Source organism: Pleurodeles waltl, chromosome 1_2, assembly GCF_031143425.1.
Source record: "Pleurodeles waltl isolate 20211129_DDA chromosome 1_2, aPleWal1.hap1.20221129, whole genome shotgun sequence".
Taxonomy (NCBI): domain Eukaryota; kingdom Metazoa; phylum Chordata; class Amphibia; order Caudata; family Salamandridae; genus Pleurodeles; species Pleurodeles waltl.
The window spans coordinates 1,007,245,997-1,007,263,773 of NC_090437.1; positions in this window are offsets into that span (position 1 = coordinate 1,007,245,997).

The window sequence follows — 17,777 nt, forward strand, 5'->3', positions numbered from 1 at the left end:
TGTGTCACTTGGCAGGATGCATGTGGTGATGAATGTTTCAGGTTTGTCATGGAATTACCTTGTAGTTGGAGATAACTTTGTGCCACGTCACTGACAATCTTAATGTGTAAGAGGAGAGAGGCCAAACTAGGATTTGTTACTATACTTCCCCATGTGTTTGTGTCTCAGGCACCATACAGTTTGGATTTGTTTGATTGTGCACCATTTTCAAATGTCTGGGCACTCCTTGCTCACACACTGTTTGAGAGGACTTTACTCATTGATGCTTCCATCATTTTTAATGTCACAGCAGAGTAGCTCATAGCCGAGTGTCCATGGAGAGTGCCTTATTTTACACTGTACCTTGACAACATGTGACATGTTTCAGTTACTGCTTGGGAGGTTGGGTGCATACAAACTATTTTACTGACCCATAGGGTCCACATGACCAAATTTCCTTAGATGGTGGTGATTTAGCCATCACACCTTTACTGATATCTCCCTTTTTAGAGTTATTTTGAACTTCACTCAGACAATACCCCATGTTATCTGTCTTACATACTCCTACATACATACAACACACATAATTGATTCTGTATATTTATTTACATGCACAACATTGTTTTACTGACAGGCACAGTTGTTGCAAAGACTCACCCAAACTATTTATTGGCATATAAATGGACTGGAAATCGATCCACTGTATACCTGGTGGAGAAAGAGTTGACACATGGCCTGACTTGTGAGTAAGGAATCAACGCATCTCTTGCTTTTCTCATTACAGGTACTTTGGGCTAAAACAACGCATCCATTGATTCTCATGGATTAAGACTCTTTTACTTTAAAATTTGATATCTTTATTTGTGTATGTTGTATTTTTGTTGTTTTGGTCTTGTTTGATTTAGGTAAATATAGGCTATTTTCTAAAATGATGTGGAGTCCTTTTGAGGTGTTTTCACTATGTTACTTCATGTGATTGTGCAAATACTTTACACATTGCCTCTGAGATAAGGCTGACTGCTTGTGCCAAGTTACCAAAGGGGTGAGCAGGGGTTATCTTGGGTGTGTGACTCTCTTATCCTAATTAGAATGAGGGTCCCTACTTGGACAGGGTGTAAACTGACTGCCAACTAGAGATGCCATTTCTAATAGGGGTACTAGGTCCATTAGTGGGCATAGCCTTGTACAGCTGTGAGATCAAATGTTGGGAGCTCTTCAACTCTGTTAGTGCCTGGAGCAGCAAGGAGGAAGCTGGGGCATCTGGGTACAGGGGCCACAGTTTACAAGCTATATCTGCCATGCAGCGTATAGGAGGATCTGACCGTGTCCTGTATTAAAGGCCACCTGGGCTGCCTCAAAAGAGATAAACACCTCACTAGTGTAGAGGTTGTCGAGTGTCTCACAGCCACCCTCCTGCCACGCACTGACATCCATCACACTGTCAAGGTTATGGAAAGCAAGGAGGTCCTGTAGTATTAAAGTTCGGGTGAAAGACACCCTTCCCTTCACCACCTTCATGGCTCATTCTCATAAGGATGCTGTATGTTTAATGAGATAGGGTACCAGGGCTCTATCCCTCCCACCACTGTTTAACCATTGAGGCAACGTGGTGTCATGTGTCTCATAAGCCAGCAAGACCTTCTCCGAATTATCCCCGTTTGACAGCCATTGGGCCACATGTTGCAGTTAGGAGGCTAAGTAATACATTTCCATGTTCGGGACTGCCAGCACACCCTCCATTGTGGACAGGTGTAAAAAGTCACAGGCTACCCTGCTCCTGCCCCCTGCCCATATAGGCATTGTCAGTAGGAAGTTTAAGCATCTAAAGATTGATCTTGGTAGTGCATCAAATGGGTGCTGCAAGGTGTATAGGCATTGTGGCAAGAAAAACATCTTCGCCACCTCTACTCGTCCCATTAGAGACAGTATCAGTGTCTTCCAGAATTCCAATGAACTGCTCAAACTATCTGTTATTCTCTTTGTAGTACTGTGTCCATTTCCATTCCATGGACGCCACCATGATCCCCAAGTATAAAAGAATGTTAGTTTCCCATCGGAATGGCAATGTCAACAAAACAGTAGGGTCCACTGTTGTCAGCAGTCCCAGTTTGGACACCGGAGATTTGCGCTGGTTTATTTGTGAATCAATAAGTTCCCCAAAGGTATCTAGTTTCTGTAAAAGTAAAGGCAAGAAGTCTTTTGTAGCTGTAAGATACAACAGTATATCATCTCCTTAGAGAGACACTAGGTGGGTCACCTCTTCCACTTGAATGCCTCATTCTGACATTCAGACTGATGGATCTGGGAATGCATCAGATTCCTTCTGGTTCCATGGGTTTTGTCTGAGTACACCCTGGGCAACGCCCACAGAACAACCCTTTCACGCACTGTTGTGTATGTAAGGGGCATATATTTCCAAGTCCATGAAAAGCCATGCAAGGTGACATTTCATGGCCTGTTAAATATGGACTGCCACACAGTGCCACTGGAGCATCACAACAAATGAAGCAACAGTGATCATATATGAGGTCGTTATCCACTGATGTGTGTGCCATGACACAATTGATGGGCCATGTGTGTTGCATGTTAACACCCCCCTGTGTACATGGTACATCTCCTTTGCACACAGAGATGTTGGTTATGTTCCCTGGATGCCATGCATGGCTGTGTGCCTTTACATCGTGCACCATGTGCATAACTGGTTTGAGATGTCTTCATCTGTATGTCAGGGTGATTTTCTTTGCATGTGTGAACTGAAGCATGGTGCATGTATCTGTAACAACCCTCATCCTACAGTCCCTATCTGTGCATGCAGACATATTTCTGTGTATTGTGTCCCCCATAGCTGTTTGTTATTGGCCTGGTGAGTCATCAAATATGCCCAAATATACTTTGAGGCATACCTTTATTTTTTCATCTTTGGTCATATTCCTATGTGTGTTGCATTCTGAAGCACACATGGGAAGTGGAATGTAACTCTTATAAATGTATATGTGGAGGAAGGTGTCCCTCCTGCCCATACACAATCATCCCCTTAAAACCAGCACCATTGAAGCCCATTGAGCTCTACAACAGGGGACAAGGCCAAAAATGCATTGCTCTTGGTAGATGAAGGTATTATGGTCATACCCTGTGTAATCAGTCTGTAATTATGGCCCTAAGTGACTCAAATGACATCCATATAACTGTGAGTTCACTCTACTATGCATACCAAGTATGTGGCAGTACTATTGAGTGGCTGAACACCATACACATTGTATTGGGAGATAGATTACATTAATTCCACTGTTTGGTGTGGTTGTGTTTTCTGACATTATTTGCAATCCTGAACACTATCTGTAGGGCAGTCCTGACTCAGACACATTACAAGAGCATTTTTGTGTCTTGTATTTTCAACAGTGCTGCATTTGGCACAGCTCTACAGTTTGTTTTCACATGATGTAATCCAACCCCGTTTGGTACACATTGCTACATACCTTTGTGGCGTGCCTATAAGTATAACATTGAATTGCAATTTTCTATGCATTGCAATAATGTTACTTTAAGAATGTTTACACGTTGCAAATTGTGAGTTTGTAGCTTTTATTGACCTGTACTGTGCACCACAAAATAATTATTTTTTACTTGATCATTCTCAGGCCTCTCTGAAGAAATTATTTAAAATCTACTCTCTTCTGCATGAACCAGCACTTGAGGCCACATTTGTATGGTGGTCCTCTTCTTGCCCTTCTTCATCATCTGGGTCTTCGTGGTCCACAATTTCATCCTCCTAGGGCACATTGGTCTCCACACCTATGTTGTGCGGGATGTTGCAGACCATGGTGATTGTGCAGACTATTGGGGGAACAGTACAGCAATCTTCCACTGGACAAATCGAGGAACCGGAAACAAGCTTTCAGGATGCCAAATGTCCTCTGAACAATGAAGCGGGTCCTGCTGAGGGCATTGTTGTAGTTATGTTGTGCTGGAGTCTGTGGATGTGCATAAAGGGTCATGACCCATGGCTGAAGTCCGTATCCTTGTTCAGCTGTGAAGACAGGAGGGGTACAATTAGTTTATGTCTATGAAGTGTGATATGCCAACAATCATTCACATACTACTTTAGTTCATGATGGACTCATCAACCTCTCACACAGTAATTGAGGTGTTGTTTCATTGTTTGTCATACAAGCACCTTTACACTTCATAGTGTAAAAGTGTTACAGGAATGCTGATGGCAACTTTGCATTCTCATGTGTGTCAATATGGCAATGGAGCAGACACTTCTCTCACACTTCAAAATTATTATTCTTGTTAAGTTAGTTATGTTGGTATATGTCTTGTGAGGGAGGGAGTGATGTTGATTGAGGCGGCAGGAGTCTCAGCGAAATCTTTGGTGATGGCGAAGATTATCTTGCTGGAATCAATGTAATCTGCATGACCTGTGTGCTTGGTATTCTGTATCTGCTGGTGATAGCGTCTTAGGGCTGATTTGAAGATGTCTTTATCTTTGGTGTTTTGACTTGTTCTCCTTTTGTGCTCAAGTTCCATGCATTGGCATTTCATCTGAATGAGGTTCTCTGTGTACTAGCTGGCAGGAAGTGGAGCTCTTGTCATTGGGTTGAATTTTAAAGATTTTACATTGTTAGATTATACATTAATCAGGTGATCACATTTTAGCACATCTATGACTGTACCATAGCTCATTTTATTAAACATTGCATAGAGGAATGTACTTTTTTCCTTGCAGAATGTGTACAAAGTGAGCTCTTTAAACATATGACCATAGTGTACGTCAAGCAGTGCGCCTTCCATTAACATAAAGAGAAAATGGCGGGTAGGGAGGAGATAATGTTTGGTATCAAGGACCTCATTACAACTTTGGCCACCAAGCGACTGCAAAAGCTGCGGGGAGGACAAGCGTATTACAATGTTCCTTCCAGGCTGACTGAGGGGCACGTTGTATTACGAGTTCCCGCTGGGCTGACCTGCAAGAACAGTGCTACAATATTGGCCTTGTCTCCAGCCCAATATCGTAGCACTCCAGCACCATCGTAATGAGCACTGGCTGGAACGCAGACAGTATGAATTCTGATGGTGCTGGGCAGGGGGACTCCTGCACTGCCCATGCCATGGGAATGGGCAGTGAAGGGACCCCTCTTTGGCCCCTGACAGTGGCTTTCTGCCAGCCTTTCCATAGTGGGTAAAGCCTGGCAGAAAGCTGAGTTGTAATCAGCCAGGCAGCGCTGAGTTCAGCGCCGACCTGGCTGAGAACAACTCAGACAGCCATAACCCTGCCGGGAACCATGTTAAGAGGAACACAGATCTAAATTCTAAGGACCAGATTTAAGACAAAATGGTCTCCTGGTGGGTCCGCTGGCCAGGGTTGTAATGCGGCAGTTAGACCACCACAGTTGAGGTGGTCCGACTGTCACAGGGATGCTGGCGGTCCTTGGGGTAATGAGGTAATGAGGTCCCAAGTCTGCCAGGAATGAAAACTGGGAGGTGGTCTTCAGATTTGATTTGATTTTTATTGCCGTTGTTTGTTAGCTGTGCAGAAGAGAATGAGCTGAAAGTTAACACTGTGTATGCCTAAATGACTATAATATCTGTCATGGTTACAGATTAATATTCTGCTCCTACAGGTAACCACTTAGACTTAAAGGCAGCTGTTCTAGCCATTTTCTCTAATATCATTCATTAATCAGTAGAGCATGTGTAAGACCATTTTTTGGAATACCTTCTGAGTGCACATCCTTCAATTAATATCCTGGTCACAGTTTTGTAGTCTTGATTCCACATCATCATGCCATATTAGAAGCAAGAAAGTCTCCCAGTAACTATTGTATTTATCTCACATGAAAATGTGACTTGTATGTCCACAATTTCAACACACCTTTCCCCAAAACAATCCCCCATTTGAAAAAGTAGTAAGTCCAAAACCATTAAAGTACTGCTATGAACAAGTACAGATTTAGGGGGTGATTCTAAGTCTGGCGGGCGGCGGAGGCCCCCCTCCAGAAATACCGCACCGCGGTCGGAAGACCGCTGCAGCTATTCTGTGTTTTACACTGGGCTGGCGGGCGACCGCCAAAAGGCCGCCCGCCAGCCCAGTGTAAAACTCCCTTCTTACGAGGACGCCGGCTCAGAATTGAGCCGGCGGAGTGGGAAGGTGCGACGGGTGCAGTTGCACCCGTCGCAAATTTCAGTGTTGCAGACACTGAAATTCTTTTTGGGGCCCTCTTACGGGGGCCCCTGCGACACCCCATACCGCCATCCTGTTCCTGGCGGGAGAACCGCCAGGAACAGGATGGCGGTATGGGGTGTCAGAATCCTCCATGGCGGCGCAGCTTGCTGCGCCGCCATGGAAGATTCATTTGGGCAGCGTAAAACCGGCGGGAGACCGCCGGTTTTACACTTCTGACCGCGGCAGAACCGCCGCGGTCAGAATGCCCAGCGGGGCACCGCCAGCCTGTTGGCGGTGCCCCTGTCATTTTAGCCCTGGCGGTCTTGGACCGCCAGGGTTAGAATGACCCCCTTAATCTGACCTTTAGTCCAGCCTTCACTCAAACAAATCTCCCATCATTTCCAGGATGGAAAATGGTCTGATTGGGATTAGTGAATGCCAAAAAAACTGACAACTGTGTGGACATTCACAAACTCTCTAGGCACACCACTGCTTGATCCACCATTTTCGACCTCTTTGATGGAACTTACTAGCATGTAATTTTACACAGTTGTTTGTCCTGTTGTGGGCATTTGACAGGCAAAACAGAGCATTTGCAAACAGCAGGCCTCTCGCGCCCAGTGGCCAGTAGCCACTGTGCCATATTTATAACTGAAAAATATATTTTTTTTATAAATTGGGGAAGTTAAAATTAAGAAAAATATTCTAGAAAACATTATCCCTTAATGTCATTCTCCGCTTTCAATTGAGTCATTTACATGTTAATGTTTAATGAAGCTTGTTTCTTGACTTTAAATTCCTCCTATTTAAACAAATAACTGTATTTTTTTGTATGGTTAAGCCAGAGAAAAGCTTTGTGAATAGGGCTTCAAAGAATCCATGTTCAAAATTAAGAGATAGCTCTTTTAAAGTCTGATCTTCAATTGCCCTTTGTGACACATCCACTAAGTGCCAATAAGTGCATGCCAAATGCATTTTTTCAGATGGATTAAATATTGATCAGCAACAAATTGTAAAGTGGACAGCACAGCTATTTTGTTGATTGATAAAGTTTTTGTTGTTATTTATTTGCAGTTGTATATATTGTGTGTTACACCCAGTAGGTTTACCAGCGCTTGATGGAGGAAAACATGCCCAGAGAATACTGATAAAAAGATTGGAAGTTACGTGTTTTCCTATTGATGTATGCCTTGATCCACAATGGAAATTAATCATTTCAAAGCAGCATATTTTACCCATTTTACCCAGTGTGCACCTCATATATATATATATATCTATATGTATATAGATATATATATATATGTATATAGATATGTATATATATATATAGATATATTACCTACTAGTGGTTGCCAGTAAGAAGTTATAGTTAGGACCATGTTTCCATGGAAAAAGCATTTTTTGACTTGCCTGTATCTTTGGTTCCATTTGAAGAATCTTCACAAACTTTTCCAAAAACAAGTGTTCCCAAATATCTTGATATGTTTGAAAAGTTTCAGAGTCCTCCGTCAAGCGGCTAAGAAATAGGGGGGGGTCAAAAACGTTGTGTTTACAATGTTAATTCCCATAGGAATTTTGAACAGACCGAACTGCTGAAAGGAATTACACCAGATTTGGCAGAAAGATAGTTTTTGGTCCAGAAAAAAGCCTTCTTCTTGTTTGGTGTAAATCCATTCAGTAGTTTTTGAGATAGTAAAAGAAAAATAGAAATCTAAAGGCACAAAGGATTTGCGAATATTCACCAATATTCGCAAACATGCGCAAGAATAGACACACTGTAATTAGCTGGCCACATCCTGTATAGTAAATTGCAGCCACCATTTTAATGTCTCGGAGCATGGTCCCCGGGGCTGAAAAACAAAATGAAAAGTAGCATAATGGGTCAGGGTTGAGGTATCTTGACCTCAGTGGTGTGATATAAGGGTGTTTGAGGGTCAAATTATGGGTTTTAAATGATTTTTCCTCAAGCACGATATTCACAAATTATTCAAGAATATTCAAGAATAATTGGGAATAATTCATGAATATCGTGCATGGTAAAAAAAACTAAAAACAATTCACAGACTCACTCATACACTAATTTATTCACTCATACATGCACCCAGAGACTCATGTGCCCACTCACACACCCAATCAGACACTCATGCACCCACTCAGAGCCACTCATAGACTCACACACCACTTTCAGACCCACTCAGCCACTCACACACCCAATCACAGATCCATTGACAGAGACAGGCCCTGTGGCCAACCCACACTGTGCACGGTCAAAATCCGTGAGCAGCGCAGGGTTGGGTGGTTATAACAGCTTGGCTGCAGGGCCTTGCCACAGCCAGACTCTGTGTCCAACCCCCGCCACACATGGCCAATAGGCCATGTGCATTGGTGGTTGGATTAACGTATAGTCATTAAAATTACTTTACGTTAAAAAAACATAGAAATTCACTGAAAAAAACAGGACACACTAATGTTAAAGTTGGGTTCTGAATTTAATCATACAAAACCATAGATATTCAGCAGTTATAGTTAGAGTTGTTTCAAGTAACTATAACCCGCGCCCTAAAGTAACTATAACTCACGCTTTCATCTTGCACAGCTAATTACTCCACATATTATATCATTGATGACACCTTCTATGGCATCTTTGATATTATCACTGCAACATTTGCAACATCAATGATGCCATAAACTTTGGCATTAATGATGTTATATGTGGAGTAATTAGCTGTGAACGGCACGGATGCAAGTTATAGTTACCTGAGGGCATGAATTATAGTTACTTGAGTTAACAATAACTATAACTGCTAAATTCCTATGGTTTTGTGCAAGGAAATTCTGAACCAAACTATAAAGTCCCTGTTAACGTTGTTTTTTTCATGAATTTCTATGTTTTTTTTTAGCATGCATAAGCAGCGCCATGCACAGCCAAAGGCTGTGTGCAGCTGGGGTTTACCACAGGGCCCTGCCTACAGCCAGGCCCATCGGCTAACCCTCCTGCATGCACCCAAACCCAAGACTTTGGCTGTATGCACCATGATGTTGGATGCCGTGTGTATGGTTTTTTAAAATAATTTTCTCTGGAGCCACGGTTCTACTGTTGGAACTGCAGGTCCGAATCTGTGGTTCCACTCATGGATCTGTGGTTCCACAGATCGGAAGAAAAAAAATTAATTGGGCAATCTTTTGCCCACAAGGGGTCCCCTCTATCACTTCTAGGGGGTCAGGATACTGTATCCTGACCCTTTATGAGTTCTTGCACTCTCCTTTTCACACCCCGAGCCGAGGCAACAAACAAAATGGTAGCCGCAACTTTTCGATCAGGTTGCAACCATCCAATCAGGGTCTTGCTTTACGCACGGATTTGAGAATCCGGACCCAGATCTGTGGGTCTGGATCCACAGAGGATCCCCAGCCCTATATATATATTTTTTTGGCCTTAAATTACTCCAAAACTACCGAACGGACTCGCACCAAACTACAAATAGCGTGATCTTCTGCAATAGGACCTACTTTCCTGCCAAATTTGGTGTAAATCCATTCAGCGGTTTGGGCGGTAGGTGTGTTTGAAGGTCCTATGGGGAAAATGTGTTTTGAGACCCTCCTTTTTTCCTTTTTTCTCTGCCCCCGCTTGACAGATCACCCTGAAACATTTAAGACAGCAGCTGAACTGACCAAAGTATACGTTTGAAAATGTTGTGAAGATCCATAAAGCGGCACCGAAGTTATAAGCAAAACAAAAAATGCTTTATTTATGGAAACTAGGTCCTAACTATAACTACCTTGTGGCGACCACCACTAGGAAATATATATATATATATGTATATATATATATATATAACTATATATATATTTAAAATTCATTTTTCCCGTTCCTTCTCCACAAACGTGATAGAAACAGCACCGCAGTCACTTGTTTTTCCAAAATCTTCATTATTTCATTTCAAATGCCAACAGTGCAAAAAAGAAAAAGACAATTGATGTGTTTCTGCGTTTTGCTTTCAGCTACACCACCACCTAGTCTTTTTAAAGTGCCCACAACCATATCAAGCCATCGTTACTGTTTTCTTAAAAACAGCTAGAGCGTGTATGTTCATAAAATAACCATATCAAATTCAATCACCATTTTCAAAGAGCAGTCATTTTCTTGTTTCTCTTTTTTCTTTTTTAAACTTTTCATTTTTTACTGACATGAATTTAAAGAACACAGCTGTATGAAAACATTCCTATTTCAAATGTGAATTTAGCAATGTTTTTCCTTTCTAGCAGACAGATTCATTGTCAGTTTTAAAGATCCTCGTTACATTCCAGAGAGGAGGTCTCAAGTAACAAAAGCGTGTTTCAATTTATGTAAAGTATCATACAGGCCGTGTGTAAGTGTCATTATTATATCACACGTCAACGCTACTGTTCAGGGCATTCTAGGGAACTTGTTTGGAAAGTTTCTTAGTGTGCAGAAGGTAATAAGTAGTGCTAAAATGCAAGTGCCACAACAATAATAAGTTCAATTCTTTAGACCAAACAACAGGGAAAAGAGAGAAGGGAGGAATAAAGATCAATAACCCACTATGAATCAGTGAATCCACTATTTGCATTATGAAATGCTGACAAATGAGGAGATCACCTAACACCCAATGCAACATACCCATATTGTAAACATTTGATTTTTAAAAAAGTGTTTGTATTATTTAAGTAATTGCATGCCCTATAAGGTGCTGCAGAGATAACCTTTCTTCATACGTCTAAGAACTAACACAGTACTAGCTCCCCTTCTACAATTTACGTCAGGAAACGATTGCAGTATGGAAAGTCGTGAGCTAAAGTGCAATATGCTCCTATTATGCTCATTATACTTTACAAGGAAGTTCATAAAGTGCTTCTGGTATTAAAGTGGTCACATGCATCGTAAAATACTGTAAGCTTATCATTTTCACATATGAGAAGGAACTAGCACAGTAATAGCTTTCTTTCTGCTATTCACATTAAACATGTTCACATTGAAGGGGAGTCATGTGAATTAAAGTGCAACATGCTCCTATTGTAAACATTCTACTGTGCAAGAAGGTTCAAAAGTGCTTATGTTGTTTCTCATATGACACAGACCTAACACAGTAATGACTCGTCTTCTGTTATTCACATTAAAAGATGCTCACATTTAAGGAGATCATATGAAATACAGTGCAACATGCTCTATTGTAAACAGTCTGCTATACAAGACGAATCATAGAGTGCTTATGTTATTGACGTGATCATATATTTTGTAAGATACTATGGGCCAGATGTAGCAAAGTATTTGCACGTCGCAAACGGCGAAAATCGCCGTTTGTGAGGTGCAAATGCCTCTTTGCTATGCAGAAATGCATATTGCGAGTCGGTACCGACTCGCAATATGCATTTCCGACTCGCAAATAGGAAGGGGTGTTCCCTTCCTATTTGCGACTCGCAGTGGAATGCAATACCATTTGCGACCGCGTACGCGGTCGCAAATGGCATCGCAGTTACCATCCACTTCAAGTGGATGGTAACCCACTCGCAAATTGGAAGGGGTCCCCATGGGACCCCTTCCAGTTTGTGACTGGACCCAAAAATATTTTTTCAGGGCAGGGAGTGGTCCAAGGGACTACTCCCTGCCCTGAAAAAATACCGAAACTAAAGGTTTCGTTTTTTTTTTAAGTGCAGCTCGTTTTCCTGTAAGGGAAACGGGCTACACTTTTTAAAAAAAACTGCTTTATTTAAAAGCAGGTCACGAACATGGAGGTCTGCTGACGTCAGCAGGCCTCCATGTTAGCGAGTGCCTATACTCGCTATGGGGCCGCAATTTGCGACCCACCTCATGAATATTCATGAGGTGGGTCATTGCGACCCCATAGCGAGTTGCAGTCGGTGTCTGAGACACCGTACTGCATACGAATTTGCGAGTTGCAAATTGCGAGTCGCATGGACTCGCACTTTGCAACTCGCAAATTTGTCAGTTGCTACATCTGGCCCTATAAATCATCACTTGCAAATATGACAAGATGTGACACAATAATTGGTCTCTTCCTATGAGTGCACTGACATAAAGCTAGTGTCTTGACACCCAATAACTGTAAAATATCTGTCTTATGTATGTATCACATTATCACATTTCTTGTAAGGGTATACTTGGTTACAAGACGAATAGTTGTTGACAACACATCATACCTCTCATCCCTCTGAACATTAAGTGGTAAGTGATAGGCCCAGCTGTTTGAAGCTAAATCACCATACATGAAATAGCACACCATTTTTGATTAAAAGGGAAAGAAAAATAAAAGAAACAGCACAGGGCCCCGTATCTACATACCCAAAGGAACAAACAAAGCAATCCTATGTCCTATAGGCACAGTAATAATTTTATAGGCTATAACATAAACCACTTGGATCACAGTTAAATCCCTCCATTGCCTTGTCAAGTTTCCTAAGTGAGCTGATACTCCTGACTCTGGCTAGGGAAGGCTCCAACCCATAAAGTTGTTGGATAATCGCCCACAATTAGGGGTCAACATGTATTGGAATCGGAGATACCTATGCTCTAGCAGTAACAAGGATAATAGAGAGCAGTTTTTTGAACCCAAAATCTAATTCTGGGTGATACCCATTATTATTTCCTTGGGGTGATATCTAAAGTATACCCACAGCATGCTGATGAAACCTGTACCACCCTCTTCTAGAATCTTTGAAGAGTGGGGCAGGTGACAAACATATGCAAGATTCCAGCAGCAGGACAGTGGCACTGAGGACAGCTAGTTCTATTGGTTCCAACATCCCTGCCTCATTTAAATACTCTTTCTAGTTTGTAGTACAGCATGCAGATGGTCTTGAATTGCTGGAGCTTAAGATTAATCGAACAGAGCCATCAACTGTCTTCAATATACCATATATTTCAGAAGGCAGAATCTCACATGCAAGCTCTCTATTCCACTTGTCCGTCAGGTGTGGCTGTCATCGGTCTGCTGTTTGCAGATCCCATGGTAACTAACACACCATCTTTATATCTGATGATACAACGGGGATATTTGAAAAGTGGCACTACATTGCATATAGCACCACTTTTCTTGCAGCCCCTTGCACCCCCTACCAACACAATGTGTACGCCGTATTTAAGATACGGCACACCATGGTGCAGGGTAGGGAGCAATAGTGTCATAATTTCTGATGCTCTTGACGTACTGTTCAGGGTTAGTATCCAAATTTTGGCGCTAACCCTGAACAGTAAATAGGGGCCCATTGTAAACAATGGTGTGCCCTCTTTTAACCCCTTCCCCGCCACTGACATAGTGGTTACGTCCGGTGGTGCGGCGCTGAGGCGCCACGGATGTAAACACTACGTCTTGGTATAGGCCGTTGGAGGAAGCGCTCTCCCCGAGGGCCGACGGGCAGGGCTGGAAAGGAAATCGCTTCCTCTTCCACCCCGACCCCACCCAGTGACGTCATCAGAGGTCAACTCCCGTCACGCATGAAGCAATGCTTCCTGCGCGACCCAAGGAGAAACTGATTAGTTTCTTCTCTGGAACAGGGGGAAGGGGAGGCAGAGAGGCATGAAAAGGGAAGGAAAGGTTTTTGCTTCCCTTTTCATGTCTCTCTGTGAATTGCTGCAGGAATGCCCACTAGAAAACCAGGGACTTTGTTTACTTTAGGTAAACAAAGAAGGGGAGTGGCCCCTTGGGCAAGGGTCGCTCCCCAAGGGGGGCAATTTATTATAATGCCATTTCTGCTCCCCCGGGGGCAGATCAGTGTATATTAATTAGGCTGATAAGCCACTAGACACCAGTTTTTTTTTTTTTTTAATTTATATTGATAAGGGGGGGGGCGACCCCTTAGGCAAGGGTCGCTCCCTTAGGCAATTTGTTTTATTAGGCCTTTTCTGCCCCCCCTGGGGTCAGAGCGGCATATATTAATTAGGCTGATCGAGCCATTAGGCACCAGGGTTTACTTTTGTAATTTATTGATAAGGGGAGCAACCCCTTAGGCAAGGGTCACTCCCTGGGGGGGTGGGTGGATTGTTTTTAGGCCATTTCGGGCAGAAACCACTTAGGCACCAGGGATTGGTGTGTGTTTATGTGTGTGTTTTGTCTGGGGGAGCAGCCCCTTGGGCAAGGGTCGCTCCCCATGGGGGCACATTACTTTTGGCCATATCTGCCCCCCTTGGGGGCAGATCAGCCTATTTTTGGAAGGCCCATCTGCCCCCAAGGGGGGCAGAAAGCCCACCAGAGACCAGGGAAGATTTTTTTTCTCAAAATAAGAGGGTGGGGGTATGGCCATACCCCCACTGTAAATAAATGGGGCCAAAGTTGTTCTGCCCACCAGTGGGCAGATGGGACAATTCCCCCCGATCCACACCCGGGGGGGCAGAAAGTCCACTAGATAACAGGGAATAAAAAAAAAAATAGTGTGGTGGTGGCTTCCAACAAGTATGGGCATGGTTGTGCCCCCACCCCAACTGAAGGGGGTAACAGTCTTTCAGCTCTCCCCCACACACCAAAACATCTTATCCCACGGCAAGCAAGAGGACATTTGATTATTTTGAGTTTTGGTTTTACATTTGGGGCATGAGAGCTTGGCTCACTCTCAAAATCGTCCCACTTGGAATGGTGAGGGCTGCACTTTTTGGACTTTGGGTAGCTGCCATGTAGATAAATCCACAAGACCTAGACACATCTAAAAACTAAACATCTAAGTGAGTCCAGGGTGGTGTGCTTCACATGCACCCGCTCCATTTTCTTACCCGTAATGCCCTGTAAACCTCCAACTTTGCTGGGAATCACATATTTTTTCCACATTTTTGTGATGCAACCATCCGGAATCAGCAGGATTCCACAAAATTCCTACTACCCAGCATTGTCTCATCTATATCGATAAAAATACTGCCCCACTTGTCAGCCTAAAAATGTTTTTTTTTCAAACTGCCCTTTTGGACCTGCATGGTTCCCCCGCAATTTCAAAATGTTTTTGGCTCTTTCCTGTCACAGGCACTTGGCCCACCTACACAAGTGAGGTATCATTTTTACTGGGAGACTGAGGGGAACGTTGGGTGGTAGGAACTTTGTCCCGTTGCGGTGATCCCACACAGGAATGTCTGAAACATGTGATTTTTTAGCTAAATTTGAGGTTTGCTGAGGATTCTGGGTAAGTCACACCTCCTTGGATACCCTTGCGTGTCTAGTTGTCAGAAATGTTTGGGTTTGGTAGGTTTCCCTATATGGCTGATGAACCCAGGACCAAAAACGCAGGTCTCCCCGCAAAAACGGGTAGTTTAGTATTTGAGAATTTTGATGTGTCCACATAGTGTTTTGGGGCATTTCCTTTTGCGGGCACTAGGACTACCCACACAAGGGAGGTACCATTTTTATCAGGAGACTTGGGGGAATGCTGGGTGGAGGGAAATGTATGGCTCCTCTCAGACTTCAGAACTTTCTGTCACTGAAATGTAAGGAAAAAGTGTTTTTGGCCACCTTTTGAGGTTTGCAAAGGATTCTGGGTAACAGAACCTGGTGAGAACCCCTATAAGTCACCCCATCTTGGATTCCCCTAGGTGTTTGGTTTTTAAAAATGTGCAGGTTTGGTAGGTTTCCCTAGGTGCCGGCTGAGCTCGAAGCCAAAATCCACAGCGAGGCACTTTGCAAAAAACAGGTCTGTTTTCTTTGAGAAAATGTAATGTGTCCACATTGTGTTTTGGTGCATTTCCTGTCACGGGCGCTAGGCCTACCCACACAAGTGAGGTAACATTTTTATCAAGAGACTTGGGGGAACGCTGGGTGGAAGGAAATTTGTGGCTCCTCTCAGATTACAGAACTTTCTATCACCAAAATGTGAGGTGAGAGTGTTTTTTAGACAGATTTTGAAGGTTGCAAAGGATTCTGGGTAACAGAACCTGGTGAGAGCCCCACAAGTCACTCCATCCTGGATTCCCCTAGGTATCTAGTTTTTAAAAATGCACAGTTTTAGTTGGTTTCCCTACGTGCCAGTTGAGCTTGAGGCCAAAATCGACTGGTAGGCACTTTGCAAAAAACACGTCAGATTTCAATGTAAAAATGTGATGTGTCCATGTTGCATTTCCTGTCGCGAGCATTAAGCCTACCCACACAAGTTAGGTACCATTTTTATCGAGAGACTGGGAGAAATACATAATAGCAAAACAAGTGTTATTGCCTCTTGTCTTTCTCTACATTTTATCCTTCCAAATGTAAGACAGTGTGCAAAAAAGACATCTAATTGAGAAATGCCCTGTAATTCACATGCTGGTACGGGGACCCCGGAATTTAGAGATGTGCAAATAACCACTGCTTCTCAATACCTTATCATGTGCATATTTTGAATATACAAATGTTTTCTTGATACCTATTTTTCACTTTTTATATTTCAGCAAATGAATTGCTGTATACCCGGTATAGAATGAGAACCCATTGCAAGATGCAGCTCATTTATTGGCTCTGGGAACCTAGAGTTCTTGATGAACCTACAAACCCTATATTTCCCCGCAACCAGAAGAGTCCATAAGATGTAACGGTATATTGCTTTCAAAAATCTGAAATTGCAGGAAAAAGTTACAGAGTAAAACGTTGAGAAAAATTGCTGGTTTTTTCACCTCAATTTCAATATTTTTTTTATTTCAGCCGTTATTTTCTGTAAGAGAACCTTGTAGGATCTACACAAATTACCATTTTCTAAATTCAGTATTTTGTCTACTTTTCAGAAATGTTTAGCTTTCTGGGATCCTACATTGGTTTCATACCTATTTCTGTCACTAACTGGAAGGAGGCTAAAAGCACAATAAATAGTCAAAGTGGGCAATGTCCTTGTAAAATGCCAAAATTGTGTTGAAAAAATGGGTTTTCTGATTCAAGTATGCCTGTTTCTGAAAGCTTGGAAGCTGGTGATGTTAGCACCACAAACCCTTTGTTGATGTCATGTTCAGGGGATTTTTTTTTAATTTTTGCTGAATTTTGGCTAATTTCTTTGTCTCCTTCAGGGGAACCCACAAAGTCTGGGTACCTCTACAATCCCTAGGATGTTGGAACAAAATTACACAAATTTGGCGTGGGTAGCTTATGTGGACAAAATGTTATGAGGGTCTAAGCGCGAACTGCCCCAAATAGCCAAAAAAAGGCTTGGCACCTGAGGGGGAAAATGCCTGGCAACGAAGGGGTTAATGCCTGCTCTGAGCAGGCATTAAAAGAGCCGAAAAAATGGCACAAAGAAATCTCTTAGATTTCTTTGCAACATTTTTACAGCCCCCCTAATGGGGGAATGCCCCCTTTGCATACATTATGAATGGTGCAAAGTTTTTGCATGGCCACTGTTAGCGACTGTTACTGTAAGGAATACTATTGCCTTTTGGTGAATCTTGGTGCATATTTTCATTTCTTTGAATGATATCTCAATATCTAGGATGGAGATATGATCTGGACTGATAGTCTATGTAAACCTAAGGGCCACATTTACAAGAAACTGGTGCAGACGCGGTGTTGCACCAAAATTAGCAGTGCCAGTTTTGAAATGCAGAGATGAGCCATATTTACAAGAATACAGAGCACCCCTGTGTTTCCCCCTGCATCAGTGCTAAATTAGGCACCCTGCGCCAACCCAGGCATCCTTGCACCATAGTGCAAGGGTG